The sequence below is a fragment of the Melospiza georgiana genome, chromosome 2 (assembly GCF_028018845.1).
Source record: "Melospiza georgiana isolate bMelGeo1 chromosome 2, bMelGeo1.pri, whole genome shotgun sequence".
Taxonomy (NCBI): Eukaryota; Metazoa; Chordata; class Aves; order Passeriformes; family Passerellidae; genus Melospiza; species Melospiza georgiana.
Window position 1 is genome coordinate 32,172,869 of NC_080431.1, and position 8,498 is coordinate 32,181,366.

Below are 8,498 nucleotides of genomic sequence, written 5' to 3' on the forward strand. Positions count from 1 at the left end.
TGTCAGAGGGTGCCAATGCAGTGCTTTTGCTTTTTTGCTGTGCCTCAGCCCCTCCAAAGGCTGTCCCCACTGCTGGGCCTGCAGCAGGGCTCTGTGCATTTTTGGGAAAAGAGTGCCACAAGCAGCTGCTCCTGCAGGGTTCCAGACCTCCACACAACTGCCTGGCAGGGGCTTCTGCTGAGGTGGGGGTCAGCCTCTTCCCACCAGCAACAAGTGATAGGATGAGAAGAAATGGCTTCCAGTTGTGCCAGGGGAGCTTTGGATTGGCTATTGGGAAAAATTCCTTCATGGAAAGGGTGGTTAAGCACTGGGGTAGGCTGCCCAGGGAAGTTAGTTGCAGAGACCGAGTTCCCAAAGGTATTTAAATGGCACGCAGATGTGTCACATAGGGACATGGCTTATTGGTGGACTTGGCAGTGCTGGGTTTATGGTTTAAGGTCTTATAATCTTTTTCAACCAAAAAACTTCTCAGATTCTATGCACATTTTCTCACATTAAGTTCACAGCGCAAATCTTTAATGGACCTTGCTGATACTGAGGAGACACTTGCTGCTTCATCATTTTGAACACCCCAGGCAGCATTTTAATTTTTCAGTTCTGACACCAGGCAAGTCAAAAAAGCCAACACTGTATCTACGACCCAAACCAGGACAGCCTGGCTGTCACTGTGATTAATGCAGTGAAGGATCTGATCCTATTTTTGGAAAAGACTTTTCAGTTTAAACATGAGATAGCCAAGACTTTGGTTTTGATACATTTTAAATAATAAATCAATCATAATAAATAGGTTTTGTGACTTTCTTCTTCAAAATAACATTCATAAAGAGAGAAAGTCTGGCCACCAATGCACAGTTCATATTTGGACCCGCAGCAATAAAGTCAACTTGACAGGCAAATCACTACTAAAGGTGTCTCTGGCAACCAGGACCTTCATGCACTAGACTTAGCAAGGTAAAAGCTCCCCTACAAAAGATCTCCTACAAAAACTCTCTCTACAAATGATCTCCTGCCAAGATCTCTTGTACAGAAAGTTTAGAAAGTTTAGCCCAATATTAAGAGGCAATACTCCATGTAGATAGTTTTTAATGTCTTATCCGTAGAAGAAAACACATGCTAGGGAGAAAAAAAATCCCAATCATATTTGTGGATTTATGAGATTTCTGCAGTTTGTCAGGAAACTCCTGGTACTGTGTTTTCCACAGTGCAGTGCAGCATTGCTGGGAGGGTGGACAGCAGCATCTCTGCAAAAAGGGCCATGTCACTGCATATGCAAACCAGCCCCTTCTGCTGCAGCTCCACAGCCCCATGCCCAGTTTCTCTTCTGTCTTTGCTCTGGGTTAGGTTGCTGCCATCATTCTAAATGTTACCCTCATGCCAAGCTATATATGTAAGTATAATTTCAAAACCAAATTGCTACATTTATTTATGCAAATTATGGAAACAATAGTTTGACTGACATGTAGGGTGCTTTGGAACCTGATGTTTACAAGTGAAGGGCAGTCACTGAAAAAGAGAAGTGCTTATTCTAAAATAAAAGCAATATCTGTTTAGACCTGGGTTTCTTGTACCATTAGCTATTCTAGAAAAGTAATAATTTATTCTGTCCTTTACTACTGCCTGTATTAAATATGTTACTAAAATATTTATTGTGCCTCAGTTACAGTGTCACCATTAAGGTAGTCCATATAAAAGCATCACCTGCAGAAATTTATAAAAGTCTATGTAAAAGGATTACCACCATTACCACAGCTTAACTGAAGTATTAACTTGGTGTCCAAGGTAGAAAATTAAATCTCTCTGCTCTATATTTAGAAAAATAGAATTCTAGCCACTTCAATCTTAGTTTCTTCTCATTTTTTACTATTAACTGGAGCAAAATTAAAAACTGATGCTTTGAACAACATTTCAAGGAAATACATTTTTCAACATCCTATGGTTTGAGGGTACTTTTTATAGTGTTCCAACCAGTTATCCATAATATTTTTGCCTACGCATGTGCTCTCATAACTGCAAACTAAGAAAATAACTTCCTAGTTTACACATCTTCTTTTACAAAATCATGTAATGTGCATATGTCTCTGTACTGTCAAGTATTGTATATTCTTCTTCATTATACCCTCATATCTCTCCTGTTTTGTCCTTCATCATGTACACTAGTGTCTCACAAGCTACATATTTAATTCTCCTCATGTAATTGGTTTCTCGTTCACAGTAAATATGGACTTCCTTGTCCATTCAGAATCAATTCTCACCTGATTGATAGGAAATTAACCAATGTTAATTGTTTGTTTCACCATTGAAAGAGACATCTGTGAACTGATTTCTAACTACAATTGTTTAAATTGACATAATTATTTCAAATGACACTTAGGGGATTCTCCTTTTCAGCATTTTCAGTATAAGCTTTAATAATTGCTTACCAGTCTTAGGCAGAGGTTAAGCAGAGAGCAAGAAGTTTGATTTCTTGCTAAGGTTCCCTGAAAAAGAAGGGGCATAAAGAAGGCTAAACCACAGGATTTTAAAATGGTATGTTATTTGTATGACAGAGGAAGGAGTTGTAAGATTGTGAGCAACAGTGCCCACCAAAATCATTTGTCCTTGAGCACATGAGCATGTATACAGGTGGATGTTTGCATGCACATAGATGCTGATGCCCAAATCTCACTCACACAGCCTGCTGCATCACAAAAAAATGGGAAGCACCCTGTGACTGCCAGGTTGGTGCACCTATTTTTGGCATATCCACTTTCTGTGGTTTGCTTCGTTTTGCTGCCATCTTTGTGGGGGACATGGTGTTGTGGGGCAACCCCCTCAGACATAACAGTGTGCAGTGGCACATTTTACACAGTAAAGCTGAAGGGTTCATCCTGTTGTTACAGAGAAAGGAAAGATGTTGTGCATTGCTGGAATGCAGCCAGCTCTCAAGTCAAGATTAGCATCCTGGAAACAGCAAACATTGGCAGCTGCGTGCTTCTGAACCCAATAGCTCTGTGCAAGGCTGGCAGAATGCTCTCAGGCTCTGCTGACACCCCTGAACAAGGCAGACTGGGGCCCATCTGCAACAGGACATGAGGGCAATGTGCATCCCCTCCCTGCTCCTGAAGGGGATCATCCACCAGCTCTGTGATAGGGGTCAATGCTGTGATGGACACATCTTCCCTGATTGTTCTTGTGCAGGAGGGATGCAGATTGCCTTGTGCACAGGTATCCCTCTGTTTCCCAAGTCTGGGAGGCCAGAGGCTAACCAAGTGGTGGAAATGGCAGAAGTGAGAAGCTCTGTTTTGTGAGGTGTTGAATTAGCAACCCCAGTATGACCCTCAGAGCGATGGAGAGCCATAAGAGCTACCTAGCAGGCTGGCTGTTGTAAAAGTGAATCCTAAGTTTGGGAAACTATATAAAGCAAAGATTTTAAGTAGTGGTTTTATTCAGAGGAAGAAAAAATATCTGCAGATAAGTGATCCTTGTCAAATTAAATGAGCCTTAGGAAAAGCCTATGTATTACACTCTCTCCTGTGTCAAATAATCAGCCTGTCTTATCAAATGCACTTAACTGTTCAGTTTTGTCAGCCCAAACTGGAGGCAAGGTTTCTGAAAATTTTATGCTCAGACTTACTGACTTATCTGCTGAACATTGATTGTACAAGTGCAGGTTTGTCGACGCCACCAAGCTGTGTGGGGCAGTTGCCACAGTGGAGTAAGGAATGCCATCCAGAGGGACCTTGACAGGCCTGGGAGGTGGGTCTGTGGGAACTTCATGAAGTTCCACAAGGCCAAGGGCAAGGTCCTGCACCTGGGTTGGGGCAATCCCAAGCACAAACACAGGCTGGGGAATCCACACCAAGAGCAGCCCTGAAGAGAGAAAGTTGGGACTTGTGGTTGATGAGAAGTTCAATGTCTTGGCATTGAGAGCTTGCAGCCCAGGAAGCCAAACATCTCCTGAGCTGCATGAAAAGCAGTGTGGGACCAGCAGGTTGGAGGGTGCAATTCTGCCCCTCTTCTCCTCTCTCATGAGACCCCACCTGCATCCAGCACTGGGGTCTCCAACGCAGGAAAGACATGGGCCTGTTGCAATGGGTGAAGAGGAAGGTCACAAACACTATCAGGGATCTGGGGCATCTCTCCTATGCAGACAGGCTGAGGGAGATGGGGTATTTCAGCCTGAAGAAGAGAAAGCTACATGAAGACTTTAAAGCAGCCTTTCAATAACTAAAGGAGACCTGAAAGAAGGCTGGAGAGGGACTTTTTACAAAGGCATGTGGCAGAACAAGAGGGACTGGCTTTCAACTGAATGAGGATAGGTTTAAATTAGGTATTAAAAAGAAATTCTTTACTGGGAGGGTGTTGAGGCTCTGGAACTGATTGCCAGAGAAATTGTGGATGCTCCATTGATGGAGGTGTTCAAGGCCAGGCTGGATGGGGTTTTGGGCAACCTGGTCTAGTGAATGGTGTCTCTGTCTGTGGCAAGAGGTTTGGAATTAGGGCATCTCTACGGTGCCTTCCAAACCAAGCCATTCACTGATTTTAGGATTCCCTAAACTTACGTAAAGGTTATATAATTCATGGAGTTGGTGAACAATCAGGTAGGACATCAATGGCATATCCAGAAAGATAAAATCTCTCCTGCATCCTGGATAAAGAGCACTATCTTTTAAGATAAGAATCCTTACTATGACAAGAAGGACAGCAAAAAACCCAGTAATAACTGTGAGGGAATAAAAAAAAAAGAGGACAAAAAGAGCTAAGTAATTCACCTTGATTTGGATTGCTTTGAAAGTAGTCCCCTTGTCTTTCAATCAGCAAAGGCCATGTCTGAACTCGGGGCTGGGTGTACAGCCATGTGAGGGATGAACAGGGCCCTTTTCTGACCCCCAGGCATTTCTTCTCCACAGGAACCTAAGGCCAAGCAGGGAAAATATGTGAGACTGATGGGCATAAGAATCTCCCATCAAAACCTCTGGGACTGATCCAGCCTGGGCCAGCAAACATCAGGGGGAAGGAGGAGAAGCTGCTTCTTAAAAATCAGAACAGCTCATATGAAAGTCTACACTGGAGAAGGTTTACATCAGGTTTCTCAGAACCAGGGTACACATTATTGTTCACTCAAAAACTCTGAATGCAATGAAAATTATCCTGTTTTCTTGACTCATCTGCACTTTCCTCTGCAGCAGAGTGAAGCTTTCAGTGAGAAAAAGCAAAACCCAATTTATAAAATGACAACCGTTTTAAAGCACTATTGCCTTTAGAAAAGGCTTTCACCTATTAAGCTTTTTATGCCTTACAAAGCCTAACATTTGTATTGAAAAAATCATTGAATCCATACAAATGCATCACATGGTAATACTTGTTATAAATATCAGGTCAAAACCAGAAGAAAATAAGTAGACAGGCAGCATCTTTCTAGACTATTTTTGAACATAATTTAGATAGTGTAAGTAGTCTATTTTCAAAAATTCATTTTACTGTAAAACCCACTAGTATATAATTCTATTACTCAAACAGCAGAACGAAAGTTATAAATATTCATCAACATGGCAAAAAGACAAAATTTACACCTGGTTTTAGCCTATGTAACTGTTCCACTAATTTATAGAATTAAATGCTTACGTTTTCAAAACAGATTTCAGAAACACCACAAGAGAACTTGTGCATTCATCCATGCAGGAAAGAGAAAGGAAAATCATCTTTATGTATGTGACAGCACTGTTTTCTGGATGGCTGGTGCTTGTTGTGCTTAGAAATGGTTGCCTATGCCAATTCAGAGCTACTCTGGAGCCCTGCATGCATGCATAGTTCCATTAATATGTCTAGATTGCTCTAAATTTTGGTTACAGTCCACTGATAATACTAAATTGCTCTTTGCAAAATAGCAAGATATTCTTTGAACAGGCAGCAGCATAGGCAACTCTGACTCAGAGTCTCATTAGAAAATATCTAGTCATTTATGTCTACTTTGCTTCAAACCTGATTGAAGTTGATGGCAAAACCCCTTGACCCTGATTACAATGGAAACACAGATGGAGAGTTTTCAGCCCGTGTCTCCACTCTGGTCAGCTCAAAGGGGACGGGGTGACTAGCAGCTAGTTATCATCACAGGAGCCACAGCATCCATCTCTGCCTCCCCAAGGGCTCTGTGTTTGTCACCAGCTAGTGTGTGGACAGGTGGGTTTGCAAAGCTTTGGGTGGGTTCTTTCTCCCCACAAAATATTGTCCAAATCCCACAGGCACTTAAAAGAAGACACAGACGAAAGGGAGTTGTTGCTGATTCACATGGTAGGAAAATCCACATAATGTAAATTTGAAAACTAGATACTCTGCTATCAAAGACTATAATTTAAAACATTATTAAATTCATTGATGTGACTTTTTCAGTAGAAAATTGCAGTCTGGTTTCTATCAGATTAGAAATTTAATACATCTGCTGTTAAGTATCTAGAAAGCATTGCGTAACTTTCATCCATGAGGAACAGAGCCGGAGTAAAAGCACTGGAAGATGAAGGGAAACCTGCGACAGGGGTGTTGCATGGCAACTGAAAGCTTGGCTCTGCCAGTCAGTGGCTGTTCTTTGTACTTTAAACTCTATGGTGGGGAAATTAGTCATTAAAGTGAATCTCAGATGGATGACTCTTAATTTCTGAAATACAGCTGAAGCTCTGCTGTACACAAAGGCTTGCTTATGAAAACATCTCGTTTTGAACACAAGTGTGCTTTGTGAAGAGCTGGAGATTAAAAAAAAATGAAAGAAAATAAGAAAAAGCCTGGTGCACCTTAATCAGAGACAGCCTATTGCTCTTTTTCCCTAACCTCAAATGATCGAACATGCATCCTGGTTTAGACCTCACACAACATTCAATCTGTCCTTAATTTTAGAGAAACAATACTTTCTCTGTTTGGAAAACAACATGTACCAAATAAAACTACTTGGCCCTGAAATTATATTTTCTTCCCACCCCCAACTTGTTTCAGTAATCAGAAAATCCCATAGAAGACAAAGAATTAGTTACATATGTATTTGTTCAGTTTTTCTATAAAAGTTGCACGGACTGAGCAAGGGTTGCTTGTAAACATCTGGTCCAGTGGGTGATCTGTTTTTCACAAAAGGCATAGAGAAGCAAGAGAGAAAGGTCTTTAAAATGACTGGCTACTTACTTCTTTTTCTACTAACAACCAAAATTTGGAAGCCACTTTTATTTTCTATGTACTGCCCAGGCTGACGGCCATGGATGCATGAGGGCGGGGACCTGCTGGGCTGGAAAGGTCCTCCTGTGCCAGGTCTGTGGGTGGATGTGCTTCTCCTGCACAGGAGGAAATTTGACAAATCCCCACTGGGAGGAAATCACGCAAAGGTGGCTGGACCTTAGTTCCTTCTCTAGCATCTGAAAATGTTCCTCATATAACAGTGACCACTACTAAAAGGAAGACTGAACCTTAGTCATTACTGTGCAGAAGACAAGATCAGTTGTGTTGTATCTCAGGCTTTGATCATGGGTTTCATGGTGTTTGCTGACTGATTTTAATGCTGAACTTCCCGAGTCTTGCAATTTGCGAAAATTATATTTTTGTTAATATTGTTGGGCACAACACATATCCAGAGGCAAACCTGTGTACAGAGGAGGTGATGGTGAACAGCAAGTGTCACAGACACTGCACAGATGCTGTTACAGATATGTGGTCTTCTATGTTTTTTTTCCAAAAGATTTATTTTACTGAATTTCCAAAATTGGGGTTGCTAAGGACGAAGCAGCAGGCTCAGAGAAAGCCTGAGGGAGATGGTGTGGAGTGTTTTACTGGGGGTAGGCAGGGACATGGTGGCACAGAACTCAGAAGAGCCTGGAAGGTTAAGGTGTGAATCTAGTGCAACAGCGGAAGAAAGATATGTAAAAGGTTTAAATTTGATCTGCTGATTAAGCCATTTGTAAGTTGAAATGTTTATAAATGTTCACACTGTATCATCTTTAACTTTGAATGTGTTAGACCTGTGGCTGCCTTTTCAGTTTATTTCCTAACACCTCCTAAAATTTCACATTTCTCAGAGAAGTAACTCTTCTGTCAGAAATCTCCCATTTGCAACGTTTACTTGTGCTGAGGAAAGAAACAGCGTTGGCTCCTGTCAGGGTTTCACTGACATTTTTGCCCTTAGAAAGCCACACATTTGTGCAAAATGCCGCAAGGCAAGTGCTTGCAAGAAGGGTGAGTCAGAAGTGTGCTGCATCTCCTTCCCTTCAGAAAGCCAAGGAATCAAGGCCAGCACTGCTGGGGCTACTCAAGTACCTGTGGCTGGGGCTGAAATCACTGAGGTGCCTTTAAAATCCCTCCCTGAGGATGCTCAGATGTGAGTGTAGGACACCGGCTTGGTTTGGATCTTGGCTCCTTTTTGAAATAAAATGATCTGCATCCATTAGGTACATTGAAATCAGTGCAAGCAGGTTTTGTTTCTTGGCACTTTACAATGAAGCTGTATTCTTGCTGAGTTTTTGCCACTGAGAGTTGTTCCAAAATAA